This window comes from Seriola dumerili, unplaced genomic scaffold (genome assembly GCF_002260705.1).
Source record: "Seriola dumerili isolate Sdu_G_001 unplaced genomic scaffold, Sdu_1.0 BDQW01000155.1, whole genome shotgun sequence".
Taxonomy (NCBI): Eukaryota; Metazoa; Chordata; class Actinopteri; order Carangiformes; family Carangidae; genus Seriola; species Seriola dumerili.
This window is the reverse complement of record NW_019174410.1, coordinates 1,620,424-1,636,818: the sequence shown is the minus strand read 5'-3', so window position 1 is coordinate 1,636,818 and position 16,395 is coordinate 1,620,424. Positions and strand designations below refer to the sequence as shown.

Sequence of the window (16,395 nt, the reverse complement as noted above, 5' to 3'; positions counted from 1 at the left end):
GGGAATGTCGTTTGTTTTGCAGGTATATAAACTGAAAATTTAGTTATCACTGTCCATCTTTTGAGAACCAGTAAGGGGAAAAATAAGAGAATCAGTTGAATTTATCCTGGAGGGACTCTGAAAATATGAAGCTAATTTTCATGACAACCCATCAAATAGTTTATATAATAGGCCATGAATGTTTTTAGGGTAATTCATCCAATAGTTTTGAGTTATTTCAGTCTGGATCAAAGTGGTGAATCATCCAACCTCCAAACCCTCCCTTACCCAAAGATATACATTTTAATTTTGTGGTAAATGATTAAAGCGGTCTGCTTGTAAGTTCACAGTGAGTCGCTATGAGAAAGTGACGAGACGGGCCGGGGCTGGTTAGCATGCTAACTTCAGTAGAGGAAAAGACGTGATAGAGACAAGACTTAACACAAGTTTTATGCTGAACTAAAAATGTTTCTTAGAGACTGGTAAGTAAACAGCTGTTAATGCTAATGTTAGCTATGTAGCTATAGCAAATTTCTGGTGACTTGCAGCAGTGCATGGTTTAGACAGTACAAAGAAAATTATGATTTATTTATATGTGGGTGGTTGTGGGCTTTAGTCCTGCCAATTTATTATGCTTGTGAATTTCATTGAGATCAAGATTTGCAGCGACACTGGAAGCCACAACTTTTAAAAGCGTCTTTTATTTATTCCGCTTCTTGCCATAAGAAATAAATATTGCAGTAAAGGAAAAGATCGCATGCAACAGGAATCATGAATCATAACTTTTGTTCAATAAAATCTTATCTTACAGGCAGAGGCCATCACTCTTCTTGACAAATACTTGAACTTAAATATACCTTTTCCAAATATGATGGAGGCCTGCCAGTCTAACTCACTTCAGTAACTACTCATTCACACACTCACACACACCCTCTGGGCACGTCTGAGTTTCCATATCTGCCAGATATCAGCCACCCCGGGGCACTGACGAGACGTCGTGTTACGGGAAGCAGATACACCCTTTCCCCCTCCCTCCAGGCGGAGTCGTGTGTGTCTGCTAACAAAGCCGGCGTGAGCAGACCACCACCTCCCTGGGGTCTGCGAACACAAGCTTTGTTCCCTGATCTGGGACCCAGGAGAGATGAGAGAGAGTCTTCAGCACAGCCAGCGTGGTCTGTCTCATCTCTCTTCACAGTGTTATGATTAAAGCAGGACCCCACCCCAAAGCCCCCACCTTCCCTCACCCCCCCGCCAGCACATCTAATACAGGATCACACAGGGTTCACATCACACATCTACAAACACACACGAGTAAACTGCTTTTATCAGTCCAAATGTCCTCTCTCTTCATCGTGACGTATCGAGACAAGATACCCCCGCTCCACCGGCACACCGTGCAGCCTATCAGCACCTTATTAAAAGAAAGGTCGTGCATGTCTTGTTCACTTCTTGACCTCTGCACTGACTGACAGGAGGAGGGACAGGAATTCCCAAAAATGCCGGAAGAACAGCTGTTCTGTCCGTCCGGAGCGCTGACCTGCCAGAGGACGTCCAACTATCTTGGAGAGCTGTGTAAAAATTCCCGACATCCTGCTGCACGGCCATTACTGGATTTTACACACTCTGGGGTGTCAGTCAAACAGCAGGCCGACTCCTGTTCCAGAAAGCAATCCGTCAGCCAAAATATTCAGACAACAATTCATACCGGAGGATTTACACCTGACAGAGTGGGTGTGAGACCGGCGAGCGAGACTGAGAGAGAGTGAATGAATGAATGGCAAGTGCAGGAAGAGGAGGTGAATGAGCGTGAGTCAGGCCGGGTCAGACAGGAAAAATTAAACGCTCTGTCATTACTGAGACGGATCACACTGAGCCATTCATCAGTAGCAGTGACAGGTGGAGAAGTGCAGGGCCTCATCACTCTGTTTCTGCTTTCTCTGCCCCAAATACAACAACAACGAACGAACGGCTCCTCGGGGCAGCTCCTCCGTCTTATCGCTGGACGAGGGGAAACAAAGGAAGGACTTGGCTGGCTCTATCACGCAGCCAGACGCCAGTGTGTTAAATGATAGGAAACAGATCGCGACGTGAGACTAATGAAGAGCTGTTTGTGGCACGAGCAGGGAGACCTTATCCGCCGGCGTGTTAGCCCTCGAGGCAGCGGAGGCCAAGAGTCATCTGCCACGCTTCAGACACCGCCGGCAGCTGTCGGTGCATCAAACACATGAACCAGACGGAGAAAGGCCGGGACAACACGGGGATCATGTGTGACTCGACTTCGTTACACGACACAGGCCGAAATTCTTTGATACGAAGCTGACAGAGAGTTCAAAAAAATGTGATTGTTTGAGCAAACCAATATGTCTGTGTGGTTTTGAAATCCATTTTTCCAGATTATAACCAGGCAGCGAAAAGGGAAAACAACTCGTTTGGGTGGCTGCCATGTCTGCTGTGGATTTGCTTGGGAAACTCAGGTTTCTTTTGTTGGTTAAATCTCACTACTTTCTTTCACCGAATAAATCAAAACGGTTCACTCCGGACTTTGCAGCCATATCCTCCAAGTTTGATGTGGACCGCACAAAACGAATCTGCTTCAATATGGCAAAATCACATGGACAGTTTCTGAGCGCCGTTAAATTAAACGCACGCAGGAAAGGGATTAATGCAACACATGACATCATTAAACTAATGACTATGGTTTCTGAGATGGGGGTGGGGGGTGGGGGGGTGTTAAGGCTGTTGGTGTATATACTGTGTGTTTTGTGTATGTATGTGTAGCTATAGTGGGCAGAGGCCAGCAAACAGCAGGGGGACATGTTTTCCACAGGGTGGTCTGAATGTGTCCGGATCTCAAGAGCAGCAACACGTGTGAAGTAAAATGCAAAAATATAATTCAAGCGTTTATCAGAGGAGTTTTTTTCTTTAGTAAATGTCTTCAGTAGTTTTCCATTCTGGTTATGGCACAAAGGTCTACCAGGCTCCCCTTGCTGAATTTAAAACACAGACCATCTGCTCGGTAGGAGTAAAGGAATGGAAATGTAAATTTGTTTGGGCACAATTTGACAAAACACAGAGCAGAGAGCGCAAGACTCATCAGCTCGTGCTCCTCTGAGGGTTAACTGAGCATGAACTAGGAAGCACAAACCATTCCCAACGAGCACAACAATAAAAACCCCTTATTAATCAACCTTAATGATCTACCATTATGCATAATTACTGAGTAAACTCATTCAGAGACAGACGGTAATGTTTATTCAATCCCCTCTCTATTTCTGTGGAATGTGCTGAACATGGTGTTAGGCCTAAACAGCGCGGAGTGTTTTCTCCAGCGGGGACTCTGTTGAGTCACACACAGCCGAGGAGGCACAGGAGGAATTCAACCGTCAATTGGCTCGTTTGCAGGGGAAGCAGGGCGTGTTGGAAAAGCAGTCCCTGGGTGTTCTGAGAGAACCGAGCGAAGGTAGAAATTTTTTTGGCAGAACGTAGCTCTACCACCCATTTCCTCTTAAAACAATGCCATTATAAAACACAACTATTCAGAGCATGCATACCAAATAGCTGGAAGTCAATAGGCTTTGTGAGCAACGACCTCACCTCTTCACTCATCTCCCACCCAAGGGGCATCCGGCCAAGATGGTGACTACACATCCCACCACCACCATCGCCCGGCCCTGTCAGCAGCTCTCTGAGTAAAGAGAGCATGCGAGGAGGCAGTTATACACTTTCTCGCTTTAAGACAATTGAGGCCAGATGACGCCACCGGTTATCATCGGGAGGACGATCTGCTCGCTACGCTAACCTCTCCACAATACAGAAGGAGGGAGCGTTCCACAGGACAGGCCAAACCAGAGCCTGCTGCCCTGGCCTCCGCCGTGCGTGCTGAGGGCCACACTCTCCTTGTCTGACCCTGTTGTTATTTGCTGCTGTTGATGGAAAATTTTATGAAGCTCGGCTCAGTTTCACCACAAACCCAAACGGGTGGAAGCCAGAGCGCAGGGGGAAGAGAAAAAGAAAGGAGGAGGGTTTGATCGCAGAAAAAAAAAAAATGACCTTGACAGGATGTAGGAGTGACAAGCTCGCAGAAACACACCCACAAGCCAATCAACAATCACTATACAAGACACCGGGAGACTGGACGTATGCTTCATATGCAGACATGTTTGTCTTTGATTTGACTCCAAAGTTTGCTCTGTGTTCAGCTTTGAGCCACAGAAGTCAACCAAAGTGCAACTGGACAAGAAGAGCGGCATAAAGGCTGTCTTTATCCCTAATTACAAACTACAATAGAGGTCAACTGCAACTGCCCAAGCTCTATAGCGAGCCATGTCGGTTTTATTATCCACAACAGAGAAATCTCCTAATTCACGCAAACACAAGATGGAAAGCAGACTGGGTTTCCTCTTTCCCACAGACACTGACTGGAACCAACAACCAATGCAGCTCTAAGAGGCTCAGTCAAAGGTCTGAAAGCTCAACCTCACTAAAGCTGCAAAATATTTATTCCCACCACAGCCCTCCTTATTACTGTAATTTTCCGTAATACCACATAGTGCGTCATTTACCTGCCCTCAAGGTATGCAATGCAGCGGTACCAATATTGCTCCCATTCAATGCACAATTTACCCGCCCGACATGATTAAACTGGGAGCAGCTTCACATGCCAAGAGTTAATGCAGATCCACTCAATCTTGTCCCTTCTCAGACGCACAGACACACAAGCTCTCTTCAACAGAGAAGCTGATGACGCTGGATTTGGTCAATGTTTTTAGCCATGCTAGCAACAGCGTCAACCTCAGCAGTATTTATTTTATTCATTTAATTATTTATTTAACCTTCATGTATTCAGGTGAATCCCACGGAGATAGAAATCTCTTTTTCAAGAGAGACCTGAATGTAAATAAAACACATAATAAAAACTATTCGTGCACAGATAGTCTTTACTATGCAATACAAACCGTCGCACTACAGCAGCTGTAGACTCATGTCAAACCATCTGATCTAATTATCTGGATCTGCACCAAGTTATACAAACTCATAGATCTCAACACCAAGTCTGATTTTTTTACATCAAGGTCCAAACAAAATTTCATGAGAAGTTGATCAAAGATGTTCAGTTCAGTACAATTAGCGAAGAGCAGGAACGAATGAATCACCTTTCAGATGAACGTCATTATAAAAGATAACGTCTATTCATACCAGGTGTTATTTTTGCACAAATGTGGAACAATTTTGTTAAAATTTGACTTTGAACTGAAGTTGTCTGTTGTTTCTTTTGAAAGAAACACAACAGTTGACAACTTCGTTTGTAAATACTATAATGTCTGACACTGTCCTTCCTAATATGTAGTAAACATATTCTGTAATTTATCTCAATAAAAAAGGTTAAATTCATCTTTGGAACATATGACCTTACAATTATTGATGGTTAGGGGTTAGGTCACTCTAACTCTGGGCATATTCTGTTGGTACAATATGTCGTACACATGTTTTAATAAATGCTGTGACACACAGTGACTGCATCAGCAGCAGGACGAAAGAAATGCTTATTATAATGACTGTTTCAATTGTTCGTCTATAATGTAAAAATACTTCTGGATCTGTTAAAGTCCTAATGAATCTGTCACAACATCATGTCAATGACACTTGAAACAATAAACAGAACTTGTCAATCAGAAGAACTTACCACCTGACTGAATTTACTCATCACGATCCAAAACAGGTAAAACTTCACAGAAGTATGCTGGAAACTGTTGTGTTCCCTTCATCCTGCGTTTCATTCGTCCCTCCTCTACTCTTTAGTAATAAACAAAAGCTAGTAATCATTGTTTAGTTCTCAGTTCTGCAGAGCACTCTAGCGTCTTTCAGCTCATTGTTTTGGTTTTGTGGCCCACAATCCTCTCTGCTCTCGTTAGCATCTTCTCCAGGCGCAGCAGGCAGCTGTTTCGCATGAATTTGCTCTGATAAATCCACTGTACGCTGCTGTAGCTGCCCAGCACCAGATAACAGACAGTTAGCAACTAGCTGGTTAGCGCAGTGGCACATATAGCAAGCTAAAGAAGAGAAAAGCATGTATGTTGAACTCATTCATTAACACTCTAAATTAATGCTAATGATAACTTGTTAGCCATATTAGTGGGAGGCCATGATACATGAAACATTTATGTGACATTCAGCTTGTGACTGTAATTAAATTATATCAATCATCACAGATACGGTCTAAATGCTGGGAGAGAATGATTGTGTATTATTATTTGTAGCTCCCATGGGCTCGATAATTTTTAAATGAAACAGTTTGTTCAGAATTACTTCATTACTGTGAGTTAATGATCTAAATAAAGCTGCAGGAGAAGCACAAATCTTCTACCAAGATCTAGTCCATTTGTTTGAGTGTTTTCTTCCGGGCACACATCATAAATAAATATTAGTGTCCCAGATTTGAGACTGACCTTAGTTTAAGTGTTGTGCTACATGCCTGAAGTGCCTGCAAACACAAAAGTCTTGATTAAAGATGATACATGCAGGACTGTGACGCCTAATGAAGCAGCAGGAGCCGCCTGATGATGGAGCCTTGTTAATCGGGGCGGAGGACCACGGGTCAGAGATCACTGGAATATTCTGGACAGCAGACAGCTGCAGATGACAGCCACAGCTCTGACCGGAAGCCATGACGGATATTTTTCTCCGAGGAATTTTAACCGAGGGGGAGGGTGGGCGAGATTCTCAACGTCTCCCCCGAGTTGTCCATCAACAGAACTCATCCACTGAAGCATTACAGCAGAGCAGATCTGAGTGTCAGTGTGCCCAGAAGGCAACTGTGATTATCACCAAATAATAGGAAATAATGTAGATACTAATACTGTATGTACAGTTCTTATAGTTTAAAACAAGTGGTGTGTGTGTGTGTGAGAGTGTGTGTGTGTGTGTGTGTGTGTGAGAGAGTGAGAGAGAGAGAGAGAGCGAGAGAGAGAGAGAGAGAGCGAGAGAGAGAGAGAGAGAGAGAGAGAAAAAGAGAGAGAGAGAACCAAAATAGTGACAGACATGTGCAGCAGCTGAGCTACAAATCCACACACCTCGGCACTCAGTGGGATGCCCCACACACACACACACACACACACACACACACACACACACACACACACACACACACACACACACACACACACAACTTTATTTCACTCAGTTTTGTCAGAGGCCCAGAAGTAATCAGTGGATTTTAAAAGAGATGAAACACAAGCAGATTTTTCTTTCTGTTCATAAAGAACAATAGAACCCACCCACTCATTCATTCATTCTTTCAAATACAAATTACACACAGTGTCGGCTGTTGTTTCAAAGAGAAACAAAAAATAAAAATAAAAGTTGTCAATGCTGTAGTAAAAGACCTAAATCCTCTGCCAGGTTGAATGGGATGTAAACCACATGACCATACTCTCACTCAGGGGGAGTCTCATAATCTCCCTTTTAAAAAATAATATGAAGATCAAATAAATGTAAACTTGACTTTCACCTGACGATACCAGAGAAATGACATCACTAACTAATCTCGTTGTTCAGTCTGTAACTTACCTGAGCTGCGGTGCCGCTGCCGCTCAGTCAAACCAAAAGTCACTAATGAATTCCTTGATGTACGGCTGCACACAGAGCTTCACCTCCTGACAGCATGACACGCACTGAGCCACTGACACTCTCACACCGGGACAGCCACTCTGAGTCACACAGTCCGACATGCACACAATGCTCAGCCTGAGCACCGGGCTGCAGAGGGAGGGAGCAGTCCAGAGCTGCCAAATTCCACACGAGACAGAAGAGCAGAAAACATTTAAGACACGTTTAAAACACAAAAGCTGTTTGCAGAGCGGCCCACACCGAATTCATTCATGCGATTCCGGCGGTTGGTTGAATTGCCTCCATGTTTTCTTCTTTTCCCCCCCACTTCCTTTACAACAAGGATGAATCAAACCTGTGCGAGTCAAACTCACTGCAACACAGGTAAACTTCCTCCACCGTGATTTAGTTTGTGGGCTGCAAACATTCAAACAAGCAGATTCGTGGTGGTGTTATTTTCTTTCTGTTTTCGTTCTGGAATCATTCTCCCAAACAAAAAAACAAACCTTGCTTTTTTTTTTTTTTTTTCTGCTCCTGCACAAGTCCAGGCCACAGTCTGCTGACCATCAAAAGCACCACAGCAAACCTTGGGCTCCGGCCAAATGACCCTGTCACTATGGAAACCTCTGGGGCCCTGATCTGTGACTGCAGGAACCAGGGTATCATGACAGAAAAAAAAGAAGACAGGGCTCCAGTACGTACTACAGTGTGGCACAGAGGGAGAGGGCACTAAGTATACTGCCACTTACTTAATAAATCCCACATACCAGAGCTAAGCAGGTCGCCTAAACAGCACGGTTAGGCCCGAACCAAAATAGCTCACATAAGTCAGGATCTAAATAGACCAGTTTGAGTTGGCAACACCTGGCAAGTACAAGACAGATGGCTGCGGCTACTGTGTCTGGTCATGCTTCGTATATATACACACACACACACACACACACACATACGCAACAATACAATAATCCCAAACTTCAAATTCACTAAAGTCAGCAGATAAAAACCTGGTATTTGTGGTTTGTTTAGGGCGCGGTGTGTTTTACTCTCTGCAGGAGCTCCGGTACAGACACACACTGGTGATATTTTAGTTTGCTGTCAATGAAGATCCCTGGAGGCTCCTGCTGAGACGTGGCAGGTGGGATTATTTGTGGTGCTTGTTACTAGGAAGGCCCGCTCTCCTCGTGACATAAAGATCTACGATGAGAGGAACATCACTCCTTACGACGTCTGTCCCAGTGGCACACACTGTAATCATGTGGTTCTTTTATTCGAATTCTTCTGGTTTGTGAAAGAGCTCGCTCCCATTTGTAGTGATAACGACATGAAAAGGCACCGGACTTCCCCTAAGTGACTATAAAACATGGGCTAATAAGAGGAAGGGCTTTTACAGTCTCTGGATGTTCCTATTAATTACCGACAGACTGAAAGCGGCCACCTCAGACCCCCTGCTTTGTCTCACCAGCATCCTCCTCCAGAGAGAAGAGAGGATCACAAAGAAAAAGAAACAAACATAAACAGAAAATGCTGATGATGGAAGCAGCTTTCCGACAAATGAGTCAACAAGAATGAAGAGATTTCTCCCACTGAGCGACACACTGGGTTTATTAACACACAAACAGCTGCAGATGGATGCACACACACACACACACACACACACACACACACACACACACACACACACACACACGCTATCATACGACAAACAACCAAACATTCATGCGTCTTCAATCACGCACCCACTTCCACAGAATATTTCAATAGGTCTTTCAAGGGTCAGTTGACATCACAAAAAAAAAAAAAAAAAAAAAAAATATGTGGGCATGTTGTCGTGGCAACTTCTGTTTTTCTGCTCCAAGGAAACCAGAGGACCACTAACAAAAACAGAGACAAATATGTCCTCTCATGATGTCATACTGTGAGGACGGTCCATCCTGCAAACTGTCAAATAAATCCAGCGGGAAAAAAACCAACAAAAGCAACATCCAGAAGAACCCGAAATGAAACATATCAGCCATATGAAATAAATGAGCACACATATTTAAACAGCAACGTGACGCCTCGAGTAAGAGCAACGAGATCAGGAGTCTTATTGACGAACTGTTGCTGAGGTTACATTTGGTTTTTTTTTGGCCATTTTATTTTACTAGCTGTGGGAGCAAGTGACTTTAATCCTGACGTGGTTTAATGGTGATTCATTAAAAGGGTCATTGGCCTAATTAACAAAACTCATTCCTCAAGCATCCAGGCTGTTACAGAAGGCTTTTACAGTACGCGGCCACTTGACGTCAGATCCTTTGCAGCAAATTTAACCAATTTACACATTTCCAAATTCCTGCATTTCCACATTCATCGATCTTCCTGCTGCCACTGAGTAATTACAGCTGGAGACAAACCACAGAACAGTCTGTGTCTGTTTTAGCTATGCATCACAACTTTCTGGGAACAACAATTAGACAGAGTTAAAGCAACAGCTGAACCACGCGGGGCAGATCTGTGGCCACATGTATGGCTATGCTTTGAGTCACATACTGCACGGCTATATCTTTTTATATGGTAACAATTATGACAACAATATTGACTCTTTTTCTTTGTCCTGTAGTTGCCATCGTGTTAATGGCACAGACCAGGTGCAACTTCTGACTCAAGAAAGTCTTCATACAGAGGAAGCATACTTCTGCACATCTGCAGACCCAGACAAGGAAATGTACCAAAAAAACAAAACAAAACAAAACAAATGTGCTTGATCCGACTTCCAACCAGCCACCCACGACCTTGCCGCAAACATGCAAATGCACAACTATACAAAAAAACATCTGCCTCCGTGAGCGCCAGACCTCCTCTCCCGGTGTGTGAGTGGATATTTGCAGCTCAGCATCAGTTTCCCCTGAAGCTGAATCTGAGACACAGCAACACACTGATAAGACGCTTCACAAACTGGATGCACATTATTCGGCACTGAACAGCAGCACCCTGCAATTCTGCTGCGTGTCGGAGACCGAAAAAGACAAGAAATGACTGTAAAACTGCTGCCAACAGAATCCTACCAGAGGAGATAAATGGCAGCGGAGGCAACAGGCTGAGGTTGCTGTCGCGGATTGAACTCTGCAACCTCTCCTTCTCTCTCTGAATTTATGGAGTCATATCTGAGCTGTGATCACACACACACACACACACACACACACACACACACACACGCACACACACACGCACACACACACGCACACATGCACATCATCATCCTCTCTTCCTCCTCCTCTTGTCCCTCATGAAACCGATAAAAGACAAACATGGGGAATTGAAGAACAAAGATGCACATCTTCAGTTTCAAGTTAAGACAGTTTAACATTCACACAGTTGTTATCCTGTCACATGTACATGGGAAGGAAGACTGGAGCTTGTTTTTACGAGTCCCAGTCGACCTCTCGTCTGCTCGTAAAACAAGGATCCCTGCTTCAGACTCTGATTTTCACACAGCCACATGTAAAACACAATCTGCAGTTTTTAATGTAAGCACCAAGAGAGTCTGCTGCTATTTCTATCCAGACAAAAACACACACACAAACACATGCAACAGCACACACTAAATTCCACCACTCCAATAATGTCAAAGATACATAATTGAATCGGGCTCAACTTCAAACGCAGCTCTTTGGCAGCCACACAGGAATCCAACATCCAGGAAAAATAACAGCCTAAAATATCTCATCAAAAGGCAGATTACTGTAAGCTGAATCTAATGGCCGTGCCTTATCAAGCATGATGAATAGCAGAGCGTCATTTTAACAGGTGAACAGAGGAATGTAACCTGGTGCTCACTGTTCACAGCCCAGCTGTGGAACAGACCCCGAGGCCCGGATGACTCAAAGCTACAAACCTGAACTGAGCGCAGTAACAACCTGGTTCGACTGCGCCCGGCCAGTTTTCGGTGTTCTACCTTTTGAACATAGTGACTTCTTTTTTTTTTCTTTAGTCTGCGTTATTTTGTGTGACTGCTGTGATCTGATGGAGAGCGTTCACGCGTGACTGAGCGCGGCAGGCCTGACGGAGCAGGTTAATGGTCGTGGTATAAGTGTGCGCATGTTTACTGATGAGGTCAAACGGGCCCCACTGACACTCGGTGCGGAGGAGAGGCTTCGGTGCGGAGGAGAGGCTTCGGTGCGGAGGAGAGGCTTCGGTGCGGAGTAAAGATTTATGGAGTGTCCTCTGCCCATCCTCCTGTTGAACTTGTCTTAGATTACCATCCTCCTGTCGAGCATGACTGCTGCCTTTGTCCGCACCAGACATGCTTCATATTAAATCTGGTATTCCACTTCTTCAACTGTCACTGATCCACTTATGTAACTCTCTACAAATCTCATTTCGCTCTACTTATTTAACTCTTTCTCACCTGATTGCTTAGTTTTGTGATAATTTATTGACCCTTATCTGGGCCGACGGTACAGTACAGGCAGAATGAAAACATTTCTTCTTTTACTCTGTCCAAATCACAGTGTTTTAAATTCTTTTGAACAAAAACATGATAAATCCTCTACTCACCCACTAAGCACTAAATGTGATTTCAACATGGTGCTGTCAATGAGCCCGGAATCCTTTTGGCTGCGTGTGTGACACATGCACAGAACTAACACTGACACAGGATTATTCTCTGGATCAACAGGTGTAAAATCTAATACATTTGTACAAAAGTGATTGCAGTATATACAAGGTAATACTTCATTTCTGTCATGTTCTTAATGTCATCGTCGTCTAGAATTAACATCCCTGCACACGAGACAATCTCAGTCCAGACTGTTCTGCTCTGTGGTTCTCCGATGGTGGAACAAGCTACTGAATATTATCGTCCCTCTAGATCTTTAAGAATCAACACCAACATGTCTAACTCGCACTTCCTTACCTGATTTCCTTACACCTATTAAACAGACGTAGTGCTTAGTGCTTACTCAAAGGTTTCCTCCTGCACTGAAGCTTTAACTTGTGAGTCACTTTGGATAAAAGTGTCTGCTAATGATTAATGTAAATATATTCTGTGTCACTGAAAATACAGACAGGTAATGAACTTTTAATTTGAGCCCTATGTGGGTTTTTGCCAACTGAAAAATGAAATGCACACATCACAATTTCAGCTCCGTGGCCAGAGCTGCCTTGCAAGACTGTAAGTCGTGGTGGAAACCTGTAACTGGATAAGAAGATTAGCGTGAAATTTGGGACAGTATGTGTTAAGGGGTCAAGGTCGGGAGCCTCCTCGACTCCGAGGCTGGAAGAGGGGAAGGAAAAGTCTCACCTCATTGGGTGAAACTTCACACTCTGTCTCCAGGATGGTGGAAGGCCGGGGGGGGGGGGCAGGACAGCTCCATTCGTCACCAACTGCCATTAACGTACCACTGAGGAATACTACTGACGTGTGTCCATCTGAGTGTTTTACTGCTGATGTCTCCGTGTGTATAATCTGCACTCGGCCAGATTGTTTTTCAGGTGATACATTAAAGCTGCTTCGTCTATTTCTGGTTCCATCAGAAAATTCTTTGGCAGCTCACGGCGAACAAGGTCGAACGTACTCGCTCCTCAAAACACATCTTCGTACACGTATAACACACACAGTCAGCTATCAGCACGGTGAGAACTCAACAATACGTCAAACTGACTGCCTCACATCAACTTGTAAAAACTCTGTGCAGTATCCCTCCTTCTTAAGTGTTTTCATGTTTCAGGAATGTTAAGTCTTTGTCAAATAGTCCCAATATAGTATTCATTTTAAGCTTGAGTGCACCTCCATAGTCACTCCAGGCTCTCTCATTATTCGAAGCCTAAATATGAAATGACATCATGCTTGCAAAATGTAAAAAAAAAAAAAAAAAAAAGCAGGTATAAAAATACCAGGGCTCTCTCCTTCCCCCTCCTCCTGCAGAGATCAAATGAGCCCATGAGGGAGAATTTAAAATTACAGCCTTCCTGAAACAGGCCAAACAGTCAGCATAACAGTCGGGCTACGTCATGAGTCAGCAGCGGGTCACCTGCTATGACCTCATACCAAGTCTGTTTCACACAATGTAGGAGGAAGGGCTACTGTAAGTGTTCGTTGTTATAGTGAGTGCTCTTGCAACAACAGGCTGCGGTTGACAAACCCACATCGTTCCATTATCTGTGCGTGAAAATGTAAGAACAAAAACAACAGCAAACAAAACAAAGAAAACAAGAAACAAACCAACAAAGACCAAAACTAGAAACCAAACCCGTGAGAAACATTTAGTATTTCCTGAAGACGAACGTGTTTCATCGACATGTAATGGCTGCTTTCACACCGGTTCAACTTAAAAACATCAACCACCATAAAAAACGACAAAGCAATTGGACTAAATGAGATAACACAAACCCCTGGTGTGTGTCTGTCCACTCACCTCACTAAATGTTGAAACATCTATCAGAAAATACTGGACCTGAGATTATAAGGCATGAGATAGTAGGTGGTGTAAGGTATGAGGTGTAAAGTACGTGTACAGACAAGCAACAGAGAGAGACAGACACTGTCCCACATAACAAATGATTATATGGTTCTTCTTATTCACGGTTTTGCTCATTTTATATGTTTTTATTCTTTTTCTTTCAGAGTTCAGAGTGAAAGTCACAGTGTATCAGCAGCTTGTAGTTAAACCAAGGAGCCAATCCCATTGGACAAGGGTGAGGTACAGGCCGGTACAGCCTATCACAGGGCTGACATATAGAGACAAACAACCATCCACACCTACGCCACCTCGCCAATTAACCTGCACGTCTTTGGATTGTGGGGCACGAGGAGAACATGCAAACTGCACACACGGCCGGCAGATTCGAACCCAGAACCTTCTTGCTGTGAGGCGACAGTGCTGACCACTGCAGCGCCGTGCCGGCCAGTGATACCAACCACAATATGTTTATTACAAGTAAAGGCCAGGGTGCATTACCCCTGCAGGACTCCGCCTCCTTTGGCCCAAAGATGTAGAAAGGAACTTAAACACAGTCTGGTGATTACTGGGATATTTAAAAGAAAAATTAAAAAGGGACCCTGATGTTTTCTCCTTGGCCTGCCTTCCAGGAAACTACACCATCACAGTACAAACTTCTTGAGAAGCTCAGTTTAATTTGCCCGTAAGTGCATCTTGCACAAATGGCTCAAAACCTCCCCGCCAAGTGGTACAGGGAGATTTCTAACACCTTCCCCCATGAAAGGTTACCGGCTGTTTTAAGGGGAAAAGATGAGCTGTTTACGCATGTATGGTCACCTTTCCTTCATTATCTACCTGCAGACTTAAAAAACGTACTTTTGAGGGTCTAAATTCTCATGCGTGGAGCGGACCAGAGACAATGTTTTGTTTGTGATGTAAGTTTTCACGTCAATTTTTTTTTTCCTCTTTAATTAATTATTTTTGCTTTTTTACCATTATTCAATCTCAAGTATTGTCAGTATTTATTAATTATTTTTATTTATTTATTTTTAATTAATTAATTAATTTGTTAAGTTTTATTTTATCTACTTATTTTATTTTTTTATTCATTTTCTCTCTCTCTTTTGTTGTGTGTGTGCTATATGTCTGGGGTGGGGGTACTGAATGTTGTTCTGTTTGTTTAAACTCAATAAAAAGTATCTATAAAAAGTAAAAAAGCAACCAGCCTCCTCTTGTTGCCTCAGATCAGAGTGATTTGACCCTTCTGCCTGTAGAGGGGTGAATGGGTTTGGTTTCCAGGACTGAGCGATGTCCGTTAGAGCACCCAGGGGAATAAAATCATTTGCAAAATAAACTCTCAGATTATATGTGAAAAGAATCTCCTCCTGATGTTGGGGACGCCTTGTGTGGATTTCAGAGCAGAAGACTTCAGCAGCCTCTCATCTTCCCCTGTGTTTTGAGAAATGGTTGAAACCAAGAAGCCGTGGCTGCTCTCTGGCGTAACTGCCCGTCTCTCTTCATTCAACTCCGAGTCAAGTTTTGAAATGCCTTGTTTGCACAGCAGGCAGCTTGGGTAATGACATGGAAGAGCATCAGACAAAACGGTTGAAATAGCTCGCTGAGCACGCCACAATCGGAGATGGATTTTCTCTGTCTGCTTTGCGATGCATTTAAATGGCGAGAAATCAGTCATCAGGCACCTGCAGCGTGTTTGGTGTTCCACACAACCCGACCTCACACCATCACTTTTGTTTAGAAATGCTCTCTTTAACAACAAAACACGCTAACACACACACACACACACACACACACACACAGGGGGTCTTCCTTCATGCCAACAGCTAATCTAAACCCAAAACTAGCCCCTTGAAGAGGCAAAGAAAAGCTGAAATGACCTCAGACTGAAAAAATGCACAAAGTGGTTCCCACAAGGATAGAACACACACGCATCCCACTACCAGCGATGCATCATTATAAACAGAGCATTGCATAAAGCATTGTGTGTGAGGAACATGAGGACATACTGAAGAATACCAGGCGCTCAGGACCATAAGACTCTCCGGCCGAGACAAATTGTGGCCGACCGCAGAAGGCCGCGCCCAGCACCCGGCCGCGAGGAATGTCTCTTTCACTGGCCGTGCAAAACGCTGGCATGGGCTCAGCAGCAGCTCATTAGCCTGTGGAGAGAGCCGGGAGGGAGGTGAGGAGGTGCATCACCTGCTTGGACTGGCATCAAAGGCGCTGCCCATGGGAAATGAGCACTAAATGGAAATCAGGCATTTGAATTCAACCTTGGTTAAAAAAAAAAAAAAAAAAAGAACAAAAAAAGAAAACATGCATGCTTGTGCACACACATGCAAATAACAGCATGCAAAGGGCAGGTTGTTAGAAC

The 16,395-nt window shown here is 43.9% G+C and overlaps 1 protein-coding gene across 5 annotated transcripts in view; it reads right to left on the bottom strand.

Annotated features, from left to right (window-relative positions):
* Window positions 1–16,395, bottom strand: part of palld (palladin, cytoskeletal associated protein) — a 62,715-nt gene that overhangs the window by 40,044 nt on the left and 6,276 nt on the right. The gene's annotated exons all lie outside the window — the stretch shown is intronic.